Here is a 17,546-nt window from a genome sequence, read left to right on the forward strand (position 1 = left end):
TTTGGCTGTATCACTTGATGTTTTGTGAATTGTTTGCTGAATCGACGTTGATTTTACCTTGATTCAGCCGACCAGTAACGGTTTTCATACAATGAATTTATCTGGTTTTTGATGCTACATCGGTTATCAACTTAGTACGAGTTTTTGGTTGCATGACATCGACTGGATATGATGACTGAGGATTCCAATGACCTGGCAGCATTTGATGTCCTGGAGTAACTGTGTAGTACATGCTCTTTTGGCTACAAGTTAACTGGAGATGCACGATTCCTTGAATTGATTGTCCTGATGTCTGCTACAAATCATAACAATTTGGTCTAACTCATTCTTGCATCCATAAACACTTCTCTAACGGACATCGCCATGGAGCGGTGAGGTTGTCATGCAACTCATCTGATTCTTGAGGTGTAGTTTACATTGAAGGAATATCAAAATAATTTTGTAGGAATTGAAAACACGGAAATGGATTTGAAATGTGACTTTGGTACATAGGAATTGTGTTTTTCCATTCATTTGTTTTGTGAACTCTTCTATTTATTATTGTATTTTCCCCCTTTTTCTTTGTTTTTTATTCCTGTGTTCCAAATATACCCTAAAAAATATATAAAGGGGCATACAAAGAGAAGTTCCTTGTTAGGATTCGACACTCATCATAATCCCTGAGTTATTTGTTTCTTGGAAATAGCATGTTTTATATTTTTTTTTGACAAGAAGCATGTTTTATATTGGGGGAGCAATATCCACTATGTAATGACCCTGTGCTTGCTGTTGAGGCACATCCAATGTGAACAAGAATATTCCAGCCAGTTCAATTTTCTTGTACTGATATTGAACACAGGAGAGCGTGTATTTGCATAACAGTTCAAATTGTATTGACCTTAATACTTGATTCTCAATAAAATTAATCACAAGAGACAGACCAACTGCCAACAGGAAATGGACCAAAAACGTTTGCCTCTCATTTGAGTAATTTTCTGTACACTGTTGTGACATATATATACATACAAAATTGTTTGTATGATCAGCAGATCCTCTAAAAGGCGGATGCTAATTCCAGGGGGTCAGAGTTGTTGGGTGACCTGTCTACAAGCTAAGAGTATTCAGAAGAGAAACTCTGCTCTGGATCGACATCCTGAACAAAGTCCCAACTCCGCTCTCAAGACCAGCAATGTCCAGCACCAACCCTTGCAACTGCGTCGCCTCGCACATGGTTCTCTTCTTTTGGAATGACTTTGAGACAAGTGACCACTTGCTAGAATTTGTAACCGCAATTTGCTTCGACAGGAGATGCCATATCGATTCGAGGATCGACAAGGCAATTTCCCTCGGTTCAGCGACCAGGTTGATCAGCCTGCATCCTTCGATGCTAGAGGTAGTCTTCTTGTTGACCTTCTTGAACAGCTTCTGCGCTTCTTAGCTGAGCGCGCATAGCACTGAATCTTGGTCTGAAGAGCCGCGTCGTCTCCTCTTTTGAGAGCCAACTGCATCTCTTGGACACTGGCCTTGAGTTCCCCAAAGCTCTCTTGAATGGAGCTGCAGAGGTCAAGCAGGATGACTGAGCGCTCGAGCTCCTCCTCCACTGCCTTCCTCTGGCTGCTGGGCAAGCATGCGAGCGCATCGATGCAGTTGTAGATGCTCCTGAGCTTGCTTAGACCATCGACCATGGTTTCGATGGTCGCTGAAGGCAGAGAGATGGCTGCTTTCAGGCTCAGAATCTGTTCCTCAACAGAGGTCTTGCTGGAGCGAGGGCTCGAAGGCATGCTAACAGATCTCAGGTGGCACGCCATCCTTGGAATTGGTGAAAGCTGTGAAACACTGAAACTTCTGGGAGTGGAGAGAAGAAAGATCAAAGGCAAGCTGCTGCAATGGTGTCTTCTGGGCTTCGGCTTCTTTGATTATATCCGGAGGTGGATGCAACTACCAGCAGACAGGGAGAATCATTCTCATGTGTGACCAACTGCGTGCACATACCCTGCAGACGAAGCCAACTAATAAGAACTGCATTGTCCATTGAGCTTGATTACGAGGCTGTCATGTCTGCACTATGGCTGGCAAGCTCACCTGCAAGGACAGAAGGGCGTTGAGATTAGCATCTGATTCAGATCATGAGATGGATTAATTAGGCTGCAAGTTGCCGGCAGAGGGGTGGACATCTAATTGACTTCGCCTCCCAGCTCCAGGTTCCCATGCATTCCGATCTAGTGGGTTCTGATATCTTTAATGGAAGCAAGCATCGCTGGCATGTTCATTTTTTTTGTTTAATCGAAGCGTGTAGCAGCTTTGGCAATCTCAAGATGATTTAAAAACATGTTTTGTATTTTTGCGCCTTTCCTATCGCATGTTGTGCTCCCGTTGTCTGCATAAATCATGAGAATTCAGTCTAGCACATTCGTGCATCCTCTAACCCTTCTCTAATGGATAGAGGCATAGAACGAGTGTTGGAGTCACATGAGTCATCTGGTTGCTAAACACTTATGTTAAAGAATTTGCTATATATCATTCAAAGAGAAATATTGATGTAATTACATAACTTTCTTACCTTTGTGTTCACTCCAAAGATTCATGCTGAGGTTTCACTCTGAAGATCCATGCTCTGAAAAAAAATATAAGAGGCTAGAAAGAGCGATGTTAATAAGAAAAAGAGACAAAAAGATGTAACAAATTCATTTTGGTGGGTCAAATTATCAGTGTATAGCCTAATTATATTTATACATAGAGCAGAGGTAGAAGAGATTCATGTTTTTGTGGAGGAAACTGGAGGGGTAAAACTACTACTGATTATATATGTTAATAAAAAATATTAAGCGTATTCAAGGAGAAGGCCCACATTAATAACAACTGTGCAGTTGTACACGAATCCAATCAATAATAAAATGGTAAATTATTGGTTTCTTGGAAACAAATCATGGTAGGAGGAGATAAGTTATCATGGTTGGGAGTTGGCATGTTTTAGCTAGGGAGAGCAAAATCCGCTGTATAAGGTTCTTGGACTTGCTGTTGAGGCACATGTCATGTGAACAAGAATATTCTGGCCAGCTCATTTTTCTGATAATGATGTTGAACACAGGAGAACGTGTATTTGCATAACAGTTCAAATGATATTGATCTTAGTTCTTGTTTTGCTGCCCTTTGCATCATGTAGAACATAAAGGCATCACAGGCAAGAATGCACAGCATAAAATTAATCGCTAACAACAGGAAAATGGACCAAAAACTGTCTCTCAATTGAGTATTTTTCTGTACATTGTCTCTCCTATATATCTACACACAAAATTGTTTGGATGATCAGCAAATCCTCTAAAAGGCGGTAGCTAATCGCAGGGCGTCAGAGTTGTTGTATGATCTGTCTACAAGCTAAGAGCATTCAGAAGAGACACTGCTCTGGATCAACGTCCTGAACAATGTCCCCACTCTGCTCTCAAGATCAACAATGTAAAGCTCCAACCCTTGCAATTTCTCCACCTCACACACGACACTCTTCTTTTGGAATGACTTGGAGACAAGTGACCACTTGCTAGAACATGGAATTGCGATTTGCTTTGACAGGAGATGCAATGTCGATTCAAGGATCAACATGGCAATTTTCCTCGCTTCAGCAACCAGATTGATCACCCTGCATCCATCAATGTCCGAAGCAGTCTTCTTCTTGACCTTCTTGAACAGCTTTTGCGCCTTCTTGACCAAGCGTGCATAGCACTGAATCTTGGGGTGGGCAGCCGCATCGTCTCCTCGTTTCAGAGCCAATTGTATCTCCTGGACACTGGTCAAGCAGGATGACGCAACGCTCGAGCTCCTCCTCCACTGCCTTCCTCTGGCTGCTGGGCAAGCATGTGAGCACGTGGATGTGGTTGTAGATGCTCCCGAGCTTGCTCAGACCATCGACCACTTTCGATGGTCACTGAAGGCAGAGAGATGGCTGCTTTCAGGCTCAGAACTTGTTCCTCAACATCGGTCTCTCTGGAGCGAGGGCTCGGAGGCATGCTAGCAGATCTCAGGTGGCAAACCATCCTTGGAATTGGTGAAAGCTGTGAAACACTGAAACTTCTTGGAATGGGAGAGAAGAAAGATAAATGGCAAGCTGCTGAAATGGTGTCTTGAGGGCTTCGGCTTCCTTGTTTATATAACGAAGGAGGTGGATGCAACTACAGAGCTGAACCAGCAGACAGGGAGAATCAGATGCAACTGCAGAGCTGAACCAGCAGACAGGGAGAATCAATCTCACTTGTGACCAACTGCATGCTCAAGCACTGCAAGCAAAGCCAACTAATAAGAACTGCATTGCCCATTGAGCTTGATGAGAGGCTGCCATGTCTGCACTATGGCCGGCAAGCTCGCCTGCACGGATGAAAGGGCCTGAGATTAGCATCTGATGTAGACCGTGGGATGGCTTAATTAGCATGCAAGTTGCCAGTGGAGGGGTGAACATCCAGTTGACTTCGCGTCCCAGCTCCAGGTTCCCCATGCATTCCGATCTGGTCAGTTCTCATATGCTTAATTCAAGTGAGCATCGCTGGCATGTTCATTTTTTTTTGTTTAATTGAGGCGTGCAGCACCTTTGGCAATCTCAAGCTAATCTACAGACATGTTTTATAATTTTGTCACTTTGCTACAGCATGGTGTGCTCCTGTTGTCTGCAACAAATCGTGACAGTTGAGTCTAGCGCTTTCGTGCATCCTCTAACCCTTCTCTAATGGATGGAGCAATGTTGATGTCATGCAAGTCATCTGGTTGCTAAGCAAAAAAAAAAAAGAGGTACGAGGCAAGAAGGAACCATATTAATAAGAAAAAGAATGACAAAATGTTCTAACATATTCATTTTGGAGGATAAAATTATGAATGCATAGCCTAATTATTTCGTACATAGAGCAGAAGTAGATGGCACAAAGTCCTGTGAAATACAATACAAATGGAGGGGTAACCCTATTTATTATATATATTAATAAAAAACATAAAGGAGTATATAAACTTTAGGAACATATCAATATCGACTGTGCAAACTCCACTCAGTATATGCTAAGTTATTGGTTTCTTGGAAACAAATTGTGGGAGGAGATAAATTCTCATGGGAGTTGGCATGTTTCAGGTAAGGTGACCAAGATCCAATGTATAAGGATCTTGGACTTGTGCAATGATAAAATTTTCCAGAGAAGGGACCCGTGCTTTGGTTGGCTAATTTCAAGAATCAATGTCTTCTCCAATCTCTTAGATTCAAGGATGACCTTAAGTCATCCTTTTGTTTTTGGCTTGATGCTTTCAGTTAATCTGGTTGTAAGTATAACCTATTGTTTTCTATTTTAATTTAATACAAAATACACTGTGGGGATCTCCCCCACAGTTTTTGCCGTAAAAAAAAAGAAAAAGAATGAAAAAATATTCTAAGAAATTCATTTTGGAGGGTAAAATTATGAATGCATAGCCTAATTATACTCATATATAGAGCAGAAGTAGATAGCACAAAGTCCTGTGAAATACAATAAAAATGGAGGGGAAACCCCTCTTCATTATATATATTAATAAAAAACATAAAGGAGTATACAAACTTTAGGACCATATTAACATACTCTGTGCAGTTGCACAGGACTCCACTCAGTAGTATATGCTAAGTTACTACTTTCTTGGAAACAAATTATGGTAGGAGATAAATTCTCATGGTTTGAAGTTGGCATGTTTCAGGTAAGGTGAGCAAGATCCAATGTATAAGGATCTTGGACTTGCTGTTGAGGCATATCATGTGAACAAGAATATTATGGCCAACTCATTTTCACATATACTGATATTGAATACCAAAAACGTGTATTTCCATAACAGATCTAATAATGTTGACCTTAGTTATTGTTTCGCTGGCCTTTTGAATGATGTAAAAAGTAAAGAAAGAATGCACACCATAAAATTAACCACCAGCAGGTGACCAACTGCCCACAGAAAATCGACCAAAAACTTTGCCTCTCATTTGAGTAATTTTCTGTACAATTTCTAATATATATATATATATATATATACACATGCAAAATCGTTTGTATGATCAGCAAATTCTCTAAAAGGGCGGATGCTAATCGCACAGGGTCAGAGTTGTTGTATGATCTGTCTACAAGCTAAGAGTATTCAGAAGAGACACTCTGCTCTGGATAAATGTCCTCAACAATGTCCCAACTCTGCTCTCAAGATCAACAATGTACAGCTCCAACCCTTGCAGTTGATCCGCCTCGCACAGGACTCTCCTCTTATGGAAGACTTGGAGACAAGTGACCATGCAAACAAATAGTTAGATACGTGATACAGTAGAATAAAGGTACAAATCAGTGCAATTTTATCACTTTTCCTCTCGCTTTTCACCTCCCTGGCCCCATGCACCACCCTATTTTTAACCTCCTGCTAATGCCCCAGTCGCTTGCCAGAGCTCTGCGTTGCCTAGTTGTCAGCAACAACCTCCATCCTCCCATTGCTCCGCATACACGTGATGTCAGTTGTGCATTGAATGTACTCATTATCATCTGCTAAAGACATGACTTTTAATTGTAAGAGCACTGATCGAAGGAAATGCAATAAAAGAAAACTCACATGACAAAAGAACCATAATCCTGAACAAAATGCCTTCGAAGAGGTAACTGGTGCTCTAGTTGAGCAACCATTGTCTAATAATCTTATTGGGCAGGTCTGTACAAGGTGGAGTATCAGGGGAGCAGGGGAGCTTGCTGGAGGGAGTCAAGACACTGCTGGCCTGTGCTCACAGAATGCTCGCGCAGCAGCCGAGGGCGATCGGGATGCTGCCACCGCCAGCGTCACAAAGAAACTTAACAGACAAAAGAAGGCTCATATATAAATGGGTGCAAATGGGGGTGCAAATGGTTTATGCCCAGGTTATGGTTCGCAAGATCTTATGGCACTGGAAAATGGTTGGGTTCTCAAGTCCATCTATGCCTCCTCCTTCTCAGCCATGTATATGATATGGTGCCAGCACCAGTTGCAAATCTGAAGAGTTGGTACATAAACAAGAAAAAAAATGAGTAAATGGCAGCTAGCTGCTTGAGCTCATAGTGGTTGTCTCTGCGGCAGAGGCAATGGCAAATACACAGTCTGATTGATCGGATAGGAGGATTATGGATATACATACATCATATCCGCATTTCCATGTCTTGAGCTGCTGGTCAGTGATGTCCATCTCCTCAGCGCAGAGTGGGCAGGTATGGTCTCCATCATTGCTCATGGTAGTAGTGATTGATAAGAAGTCAGAAGAAATAGCTGTTAGAATCCCAATGAGGAAGAAGAAGACACCCCAGACCAAAACAGATAAGACACCTACTGCAATCAATCGTTAAGTTATTGTATCAGCAGCTTGACATCCCAAATATTAAGCACAAAAGAAATAACTCAGACATTAAAGCGTCCAATAAACAGAGGTCATCGAACTTTGCTATTTTTGCTGACTGATCTGATAATATATTTCACGCCTAGTTAATGCAAATGGACATAATGACATTTGAGCACCTGCACACTATCGGAGACCAATCAAAGTGGCACAAAGGGGAGCCTACAGCCTTGGCCAAGCTTATTTGGAGACTAATACAAGCTCCATTAATCATGTGTAACAAAGAGCATAAGCCTACAAATGCAAAAAATGAAAAATCAGAGAGCCATTGGAGATATTCAGTGAGACCCTCTTCATTGTCACAACTTCTGGAAAACTAAATATTGATTCAGAGAGGCCATTTGAGGTAGGATTGTTGTGAACCTGATCTACTATAAAAGAAGGATATACAGCCATGCTAAAGAAACAAAGTGGAGCAAAAGGTCAAAATGCAATCTCACTTACTTAATACAGACGAGACATCATCCGTAAAGGCAACTTCAGTGTTCCAAATGATAGGTATGTGATAGTCGCACATGCTTACTCCTCCGTGCAAAATGTTTGCTTCAAGTATAAGATCAAGTGGTCCAGACCTCGAAATAGTTGCACGCCAAGTATATATCAAAATCATATTCTGTTGACATGGTGCAATAAAATATGCAGATATCAAGAGAATACACCTAATAAAAATGCTAGAAATGTTGCCATCTGTACTAATGAATTTCACCATCTTGCTATTTGGCAACTGACATGATGCTAAGACTCTAGTAACAAGAAATAGGCAGAAAAGGATGTCTGGCCTAGTTACTGGCTAGCTTATTCAGTGCAATTCTGGGCACTTTTGGGTCCCGTTGAAATTGGATTTCCAGCTGTGATAGTCATGACTCATGACCACAAAGCAGCTATGGATGTACAGTTTTAGCTATCTGCCAGTTTATTTACTTATTTTTTTTGTTTCTTTCACTCGCATAAAAAGGCTGAATTAATTGATTATGCTTCTACTTTGTGTGCCTTAAATTTCAAGTATCGAAGAATGGAAATTAGTCATCATCTTTTTCAAGAAGTCGGTTCTTTGTGAATTATTATATCATAAGCACAAGGGAGTTGGGGATACCTTGTTCACAAGAGCATGTCCCTTTAAAAAATGATTAGTACACGACCAGCCGAGCTCGATGTGGTGAATGAGCTAATTGTTGTTACCTGCATACCATATACTTGTTTCATTTGTGCTGCTCAAAGCATTGACAAGGTTAGATGAGCATGGCCCAAATGGACACCAGATATACTAATTCACTGGAAGTTTTCATGACCAAGGGCAATAAGTGAGGGCTACGGAAATAGAACAGACCCTAACAATTAGCCGTTTGCCTGGTGTTCTTCACTTCTCCTAAACAACCTAAACCTGGTGAGTGCAAAACAGCAAAAGAATGAAATCAAGATTCAGATATTTCGTTAACTAATACAGATATAGGCATGCTAATCCACATAATCCCAGCAATCTATAGGGCTGCTACAATCGTTCGATCCTGAGAAGCAAAAAAAAAACAAACATGTAGAGGGAATTGTGCCTACCTTCTCACACGAGCAAATACGTTCCATTGTGCTGCAGCCGCCTGCAGGTGCTCACGCGGAGAGAAAAGCCCTCGTCTTGTCTGCTAGGATGCGGCTCCACGGACGTTGCTTTGGGCGAGTACTGGAGTAAGAACCGGATATGGCAGCACGAGACGGACGGTGCCACAGAGCTTCGGGCTGTCGTCCCTCCTCGCCGAGGGCGGCGTCTGCGAGCAGCGCGCGGGGGTGGCCGCGCCCGTGAGGGCGGTGGTGCCGGGAGCGGGCACCGTCGCGCCGAGGAGCGGATCCCAGATGTCAGGGGCAGAGTTTTGGAAGGGAAAAAACGGGAGGGGAGGGGGGGACGACGTACGGGATCACCGGCGATGTAGGGCATCGGCGACGCCGACGCCGAGGGAGGAGTGACGCCCGATGTGGGGCAGCGGCGACGGGGACGCCACGGAAGGAGCGGCGCGAACGGCCGGGCACGAGCTGGCGGGTGCAGCAGCAGGCTGGGTGCGATCCGGCGGGCGCCGCCGGAGTAGGACGCGCGGGCGACGGAGGAGGAAGGGCGCTGGACGGGGGAGGGGCGATCGGGAGGACCGGAGGAGGAAGGGCTGGCGTGCGGCAGGATGCGTTTTTTTTTTCGATCGGGAGAGGGGGCGTGGGGCGAGCGGGAGGGACCGGGATAAGGTGCATAGTAACGACTGTAACTTTGGCAGTCACAAGACGGATGGCGTCCAAATCCCATCCAACGTCTTAAAAAAAAGACCCCACCATTGTCCTGTTCATCTTCTTCCTTTGCTTGGATTTGGCTCCTTTGGTCCTTCCTTTCCATCCCCTTCATATTCTTCTTAAGGCTGTCCACAATGGCAAGAGCAAGAGCAAATTTGCTCTTGCCTCGTTTCCCACGCCATCTCTGTCTACAGTGCCAAACAGTGCATCTACAGTGCCAAACAGTAGATTTACTCCTCCATTTCCTCCTATCGCTGTGGACGGTCTAACTGAGCACAGCGCCTGGACCTAACTAATAAAGATTCATGCTTAACTTTTGGTGGTACAGTTGAGGACGATTTGAGCAGCGGCATGTTTGATTCATCTTGGTTGAGATCGATTTCATCAGTAAAGATTTTTTTTTGAACGAACGGCACGAGAATGTGCCTATTTCATTGATAAAGAGGAAGAGAGTACAAGTCCAAAATTACAAGGTTTAAAGGGCTAATCTCGCAACAATAAGACCCCAAGGGGGCGCGCTCCTGCCGCTATCCAGGCAGACACCTCCTCTTTAATTTTTCCTATTACTGAGATGAAACTAGACTCCTTTCGATTGAAGATTCTTGCATTGCGTTCATTCCATAAGACCCACATAATGAGTAGCGCTAGGCTACGTAATGCCTTCCATGGCGTTCCTGCAGTGGTCGTGATGTTGATCCACCACTCAAATGCAGTATTCGCGATCCTCCAATTTGAATGTTTTAGGAGGGGCTCTTGGACCCAAAGCGCTATATGGTCCCAGATTCTCCTTGTGAATCGGCACTCAGCAAGCAGGTGAAGAGCAGTCTCCATAGTTTGTCTGCACAGGGCACAAGTGGCATTGTGTGGCCACCCGCGGGTGGCTAACCTATCTGCTGACCAAACCCGATTTTGGAGTATAAGCCATGCAAAGAATTTGCATTTCGGAGGTGCCCACGTCCTCTAGATACAGGACAATTTTGGTGCAGCGATGGTTCCAAGAAATTGTGCCTTGTATGCCGAAGCAGTCGAATATTCGCCAGTCGCCGAGAGCTTCCATTTAATGGTGTCCTGTGTGCCGTTCTGCATCACAGTTTGTCGTACCAGGCCCCAGAGCTGCACAAACTCAACTAAGTGTGTTATGCTTAAGGTGGTGGTGTTTCTAATCTCACGTATCCAGTTGCTATTTTGCAAGGCATCAGCTACTGTGCGGCACTTTCTTTTGGAAGCTTTGAATAAGTTTGGTGCAATGTCTCTTGGTCGACGTCCGTGTAGCCAACCGGACTGCCAGAATTTTGTCTTTTTTCCATTACCAATGGTTATAGTTGTGCAGGCAGCAAAGAGAAGTCGGTCCGTATCATCACAAGGGATATCAGAACCAACCCATGCTTTCTCAGGGGAGACCCATTCATGCCATAGCCAGCGCAGCCGCAGAGCTCGTGAGAACTTTTCTAAATTTAGAAGTCCTAGACCTCCCATCTCCTTAGGAAGACAAGAACGTGTCCAGTTGATTTTGCATTTTCCACCTGTAAGCATCTTGTCACCTGCCCATAGGAAGCGCTCGCGGATTTTATCTATTTCATCTAGAACTTCCTTCTGTGGCTTGAGAGCCGTGATTGAGTAAACAGGCTGGGCCGTTAGGACCGATTTTGTAAGGGTTGCTCTTCCGGCCTGTGTAAGATTTCTGCCGTGCCAACTCGATAGTTTGCTCGCTGTTTTATCGATGAGCGGCTGGAAGTCCACTCTGCGCAATCTTGTTGTTGACAGTGGAAGACCCAGGTATCTTATCGGAAAGGCGCTCCTCTTAACCGGCAAACCCATCAATAGTATTTGAAGATCAATGCCCTCGCAGCTAATAGGGGTAACACTTGTTTTCGTCAGATTAGTGATGAGTCCCCACGCTTCCCCAAAGTTGTGAAGTAACTGCGCCAAGTTGCTGATGTCAGTGCAATCCGGCCTGATAAAGATTGCGGCGTCATCCGCATAAAGTGAGGCCCGAAATCTTGCTGCCCGGCCACGTAATTTGCTGAGAAGGCCCCTGGCCGTGACAATTGATAGCAGTCTTGGAAGCGGATCGATTGCCAGAACGAAAAGCAGTGGAGATAGCGGATCTCCTTGCTGTACTCCGCGATCATGCGGTATTGAGTCAAGGAGAATACCGTTAAGCAGCACCCTTGAAGTTGAAGTGGCTAAAATGGAGGTGATCCAGTTCGTCCATCTTGTAGGGAATCCCCTCTTTTGTAGTAGCGTAATTAGGTAGTCCCATCGGACGGAGTCAAATGCCTTTGAAAAGTCAAGTTTCATGAGCAGGGCTGGCGTTTTATTCCTGTGAAAGCGACGCGCCAGGTTGCGGACGTACATGAAGTTGTCATGGATGCTACGTCCTTTTATGAAGGCGCTCTGGCAATGCGATGTCAAATCATTCATGAGTGACGCAAGTCTCAGTGCCAGAATCTTGGTAATTATCTTGGCAATTGCGTGAATAAGGCTTATGGGTCTGAAGTCCTGTATTGTTTCTGCTCCTTCCTTCTTAGGGATCAGAACGATTATTGCCTTGTTGAGCAGATTAAGGTCATTGCAGCGGTTGTTGTAGAAGGCATTCACCGCAGCCACCACATCCGGCTTGATGATTGGCCAACATCTCTTGAAGAACAATCCAGTGAAGCCATCAGGCCCAGGGGCTTTATCACTTGGTAGTTGTTTGATGGCGTTGAGTATTTCGGCTTCAGTGAAAGGGGTGTCTAGTGACTCAAGTTCCACTGCGGGGAAGGTCAAGTTGTCCCATCGTAGATCTTTCGCGCGGCTGGGTGGCGCCGCAAGCATTGCCGAGAAGTGTGCATGTATTATTTCCAGCTTCTCATGGTGTGACACAGCCCAACCTGGTCCGACACACAATTGCTGTATGAAATTTTTTTGACGTCTACCGTTTGCCCGGAGGTGGAAGTATCTAGTGCTAGCGTCACCTTCCTTTAAGTTTGTAGCTCTCGCACATTGCCTTTTCCTTGTTCTTTCAATCACTGCCCATCCTAACACCTTCGTTTTGAGCTTCGCTCTGATTCGAAATTCAGCATCGTTTAGCTCTCTATTTTCCTGGGCGATGTCGAATTGCATTATGACTTGTTGCGCCATTAGAAGTTTTAATCTCGCATCCGAAATGATCGAGGAACTCCAGGATCTAAGGGCCCTTGCCGTGAGAAAGAGCTTATGTCCAAGACGGTGGAAAGGTTCCGTGTGGAAGGTGGGTGTGTTCCAAGCTGCCTGCACTGTTTGTTCAAACCGTGGAAGCCTTGTCCAGAAGTTCTCGAACTTGAATGGAGTTGGACGCCGCGGTCCCGATTGTTGCGCCAAAAGTAATGGACAGTGATCACTATGCGAAGACGAGAGTGCGTGCAGAGTATGGTCCGGGAAGGCCAAATCCCAGCCCTCATTAATGAAGAAGCGGTCAAGTCGTATCAACGTCGGCCGGCGTCTCTCGTTGCTCCAAGTGAATTTGCGGTTTTGCAGATGAATCTCTTTTAACTCGCAAAGATCAAGCGCCGCTCGGAATTGTCGCATAAGTCTTAGATTCAAATTTCTATTGTTCTTGTCCCTGGCTCTGTAGATCAAATTAAAATCGCCTAGAAGAAGCCAGTTTATGCCCGGTGACGGCTTGATGGCGCGAATATGTTGCAGGAAAGCCAATTTCAGCCTTCTCTGTGCAGGGCCGTACACCGACGTCAGCCTGAAGGTCGAACCAGAGTCTCTTATTGTTACCGTCGCGCTTATTGAGAAGCTCCCAATCTGCACGTCACTTAGAAGTGCTGAGTTTTCATCCCAGAGTAAAATAATGCCACCCTTTGTCCCCTGTGCAGGTTTGTAGGCGAAGTTATTGAGTCGATATCCTCCTAGAAAGCATGCGAAGGCACTATCGACATTCTGCAGTTTAGTTTCTTGTAGGTAGGCAATATGGCACGTTGTTGATTTTAAAGTCTCGTGTACTGCCAAGCAGCGAGCAGTTGAGTTAAGGCCGCGGACGTTCCAGCAGATCGTGTTTAAGTCATCAGTCATTGTGTAGAGAAGTCTGCCGCTTGTCTTGCCAAAACAAAAATTTAGACGTTGGGAGTCTTGGACGTGTCGCAACGGCTGTATGACGATAGTGATAGCATCTTGGTGTGCCTGGAGAAGTCCGACGGTCGAGGCCAGTAGGGCATAATCGCAGTCGCTTACAATACGCCCGAAGGTCGAAGCCAGCAGGGCAGAGTCGAAGTCGCGTCACACAGAATGCCAGGAGGTCGAAGCCGGCCGGCCAGAGACTAAGTCACATACAGTACGCCCGAAGGTCGAAGCCAGCAGGGCAGAGTCGAAGTCGCGTTACATAGAATGCCGGGAGGTCGAAGCCATCCGGGCAGAGTCTAAGTCGCATACAGCACGCCCGAAGGTCGAAGCCAGTAGGGCGGGTAAGGAGTCTCGGCATCTGGTAGAAGGCAGCAGGCCTAGGATACATGGAGCGTCCTGCGCTCCTGCGCTCCTATGCGGGCAATGCGCCGCATCAAGCATCAGCAACCACCAGCTCATGGTGTAGGTCTGCAGCATCCTCTCCTACATGCTGCAACAGCGCGTCGTGCACCAAGTCGTCGTCGTCGTCCTCCAAGTTGAAGAGTGTAAGCATCTAGGCCCTCAAGGTATGTTTCGGTGATTAATGACAACCATTATTGTGACTAATGAGTTTGTGCAGCTTAATAAATCATTATCGCTCATTTGGTCATATGTCAAAAGAGGCCCCTCAATTTCGGTTATTCAAAAAGGCGATCTCGGCTTTTAACTTATATTTGTCAAGGCTAAGGATCTTTCTAGTCCTAAGTGTCACAAGGTTGAGAAGGACACTTAGGTTAGTATAGGTTTTATAGTTTTGTAGTGATCGCACTATTAAGAGGGGTTCATGAGTTAGTAGCTTGATCAAACTTAAGTTGGCCCTAGAAATATTACACACTCACTCAAAAACAGCAAAAGATGGTCAATAGAAGTCAACACAACTCTTGGAAGAAGAAACAATCAAAGTCACATTCGAATCCAAGTCAAAACAGCTGAAAACAAAGAAAATCAACAGCACCGGTTGAACCGGTGCTCTAGCATCGGAGCATCCGATGCATGGCGGAAGGACCGATGCCCTGTCGGTCCATCTTCTCTGGATGAAGGCAGAAATCAAGTTAAGCACCGGTTGAACCGACGTTTCAGAATCAAAGCACCGGTGCAATGAAAGTCCTTTGTTCCAGAGAGCATGTTTTGGTGGACTTCAACATCTCTTCAGCACCGGTTGAACCAATGGTTCAGAATCAAAGCACTGGTGCAATGAAAGTCTTTTGTTCCAGAGAGCATGTTTGGTTGACTCCAACTTCTCTTCAGCACCGGTTGAACCGACGGTTCAGAATCAAAGCACCGGTGCATTGGATGTACTTTGTTCCAGAACGCTTGTTTGAGTTGATTAGCGAACCTCTTCAGCACCGGTTGAACCGATGCCCCTACGGAGCATGCACCGGTGTAATGACGCAAGCGTAGATACTGTGTCAGAACTTCAACGGCTACTTCTTTGACACAGAGAGACCGGTTGAACCGATGCATATATTTTCTATACCGTCGGTTCTTCCGGTGGTCACGGTTTTTCTGCAGAAAACCTCCAACGGCTATGTGACCTCCTCCACTCTATATAAGGGTACCCCCTGGTTCATTTCAGTTGCCTTTGACATCTTGAAAACCTGAGGCCATCCTTGAGAAGAAGAGAAAGAGCTTTGAGCAAAAGAGAGAAGATCTAGTGCTTAGTTTGTGTTTCAACTTTGAAGAACTCATCCTTTTCAAGTGTAGCAAGTGTGCTTGAGCTAGGGCCAACTGAGTGTAGGTCAAGTGAAGGCTTAGGAGCTTGTTACTCTTGGTGTTTGGCAGCACCTAGACGATCTTGGTGATCGAAGTGTTTCTCGTGAAGCTTGCCAAGGATTGTGGGAGCCCGGAGAAGAAGATTGTACGTGGCTTGAGCTCCACCACGCCGGGATGGTGAACGGAGACTCTTAGTGAGCGCCCAAGTCTCGGTGACATGGGAGGTGACAAGACTCTTAGTGAGTGTCACAACATGGATTAGGGGTGTGTGCCAACACATCGACACCACGGGAAAAAATCCGGTTGTCTCTTGCACTCTCTTTCATTTCAAGCACTTACTTTCATGCTTTCTTTCATGTGCTTGACCTTAGAGATCATAGCTTAGCTCTACCTTGCTTAGTTTCTTATCTTTGTTAGCTTGTGTAGTTAGCTTTGTTTAGCCGGTTGGTGAATTGAGCCTTACTAGCATTGCATAGGTTAAGGTTGTTTTATCTATCTTAGAATTTTGAAAAAGGCCCAATTCACCCCCCTCTTGGTCCATCGATCCTTACAATTGGTATCAGAGCCTCGTTGCTCATTTGGATCATTAGGCTTCACCGCCTAGAGCTATGGCCAATATGGGAGGTTCGCCGCCTCACTTCGAGGGCAAGAACTTTGCCTATTGGAAAGTTCGTATGGCCGCATACCTTGATGCGATTGCCCCCGAAGTGTGGTTGGCAACAAAGACCGGGTTCACCGGAACTCCCACCACGGAGCAATTAAAATGGAATGCAAAGGATAGAAATGCAATTTTCGAAGCCATTAGTGAGGAAGTCTTTGCTAGAGTAAATGGCATGGACTTAGCAAGTGATATATGGAAAGAGCTAATTGAAATTCATGAAGGCTCCACAAAAGTCCGTGAACAAAAATATCACTTGTTTAGAGCAAAATATGATTCTTTTAAAATGCTTGCTCATGAAAATTGCAATGGTATGTATTCCCGCTTGAATGTCATTGTCAAGGATATTAATGCTCTTGAAGTTTCCAAAATTGACAGTGGCTCCATCAACCGCAAGATTCTCATGCTCCTTCCGAAGCCCAAGTACAACATTATCAATGCTATGCTTCAAAAGGAGAATCTTGATACAATGGAAGTGGGAGAGCTTGTGGGCGAAATTCGCGCTCATGAAATGAGTATCCTTGGTATGACCGAAGAGCCAACAACAAGCAAATCAATTGCTCTCAAAACCAAGGCTAACAAATCCCGCAAGCTCAAAATGGTCAAGCAAGAATCAAGCTCAAGCAATGAAGAAGAGGATCATCATGAGAGCTCATCCGATGAAGAAGATGATGGAGAACTTGCTCTCATGATGAGGAAGTTCACACGCTTGAATGACAAGATCAACAAGAAGGGTTTTAACTTTGACCCCAAAAGAAGAATGTTCCGGCCATGGGGAGATGTCAAGAACAAAACTTGCTATAATTGTGGAGAAAAAGGCCACATCTCTCCCGATTGCCCCAAGCCGGACAAAAGAAAGAAGGACAACAAAGGCAAACATCGCCATGATTCAAGTGATGATGAAGAAGATGAGAAGAAGAACAAGAACAAGAAGCTTGGGAAGAAGAAGAGCCATGACAAGAAGACCAAGCTCTTCCCAAAGAAGAAAGGGCACACCAAGAGAAGCTTCTTGGTGGAAAAACAAGAATGGGTGACCGATGTCTCATCAAGCGAAGATTCAAGTGATGAAGAAGACATAGTCACCATCGCCCTCACAAATGAAGAACCATCACTACCTCCACCTCCAACGTGCCTCATGGCAAAAGGTAACACCAAGGTATGTGAGGTAGATAGTGAAGATGAAAGTGATGAAGAGCTTGATCCTTATGAATTCACTAATCTCATTAATGAGTACACATCCGTCGTCAAGAGGGAAAAGGGCAAAGTCAAGATTCTTGAGAGCACTCATGCCAAGTTAGAGCTTGCCCACTCCGACTTGCTTGGCAAGTACAATGACTTGCTCAAAAAGCACAATGAGTCACTTGTACTTGCTAAGCAAGTTGAAGAGATCCACAAAAAGCTTTAACAAGAGCATAG

The 17,546-nt window shown here is 44.9% G+C and overlaps 1 long non-coding RNA gene and 1 pseudogene across 6 annotated transcripts; both read right to left on the reverse strand.

Annotated features, from left to right (window-relative positions):
- Positions 1-997: 997 nt before the first annotated feature.
- Positions 998-2,065, reverse strand: LOC120705221 (annotated as a pseudogene).
- A 4,128-nt stretch (positions 2,066-6,193) lies between these two features.
- LOC120704003 lies at positions 6,194-9,552 on the reverse strand. Of its 6 annotated transcripts, none has more exons than XR_005687351.1 (7): positions 9,267-9,552; positions 8,918-9,123; positions 8,694-8,747; positions 8,460-8,574; positions 7,811-7,979; positions 7,112-7,600; positions 6,194-6,969 (listed from the first exon to the last, which is right to left on the reverse strand). It is a non-coding gene; the product is annotated as an uncharacterized LOC120704003 (long non-coding RNA). The 6 variants fall into 6 exon arrangements; XR_005687349.1 differs by having other exon boundaries at positions 8,460-8,545; positions 9,267-9,551; XR_005687350.1 differs by having other exon boundaries at positions 7,811-7,938; positions 9,267-9,551.
- Between the last annotated feature and the right edge of the window lie 7,994 nt (positions 9,553-17,546).

This window comes from Panicum virgatum, chromosome 4K (assembly GCF_016808335.1).
Source record: "Panicum virgatum strain AP13 chromosome 4K, P.virgatum_v5, whole genome shotgun sequence".
Taxonomy (NCBI): Eukaryota; Viridiplantae; Streptophyta; class Magnoliopsida; order Poales; family Poaceae; genus Panicum; species Panicum virgatum.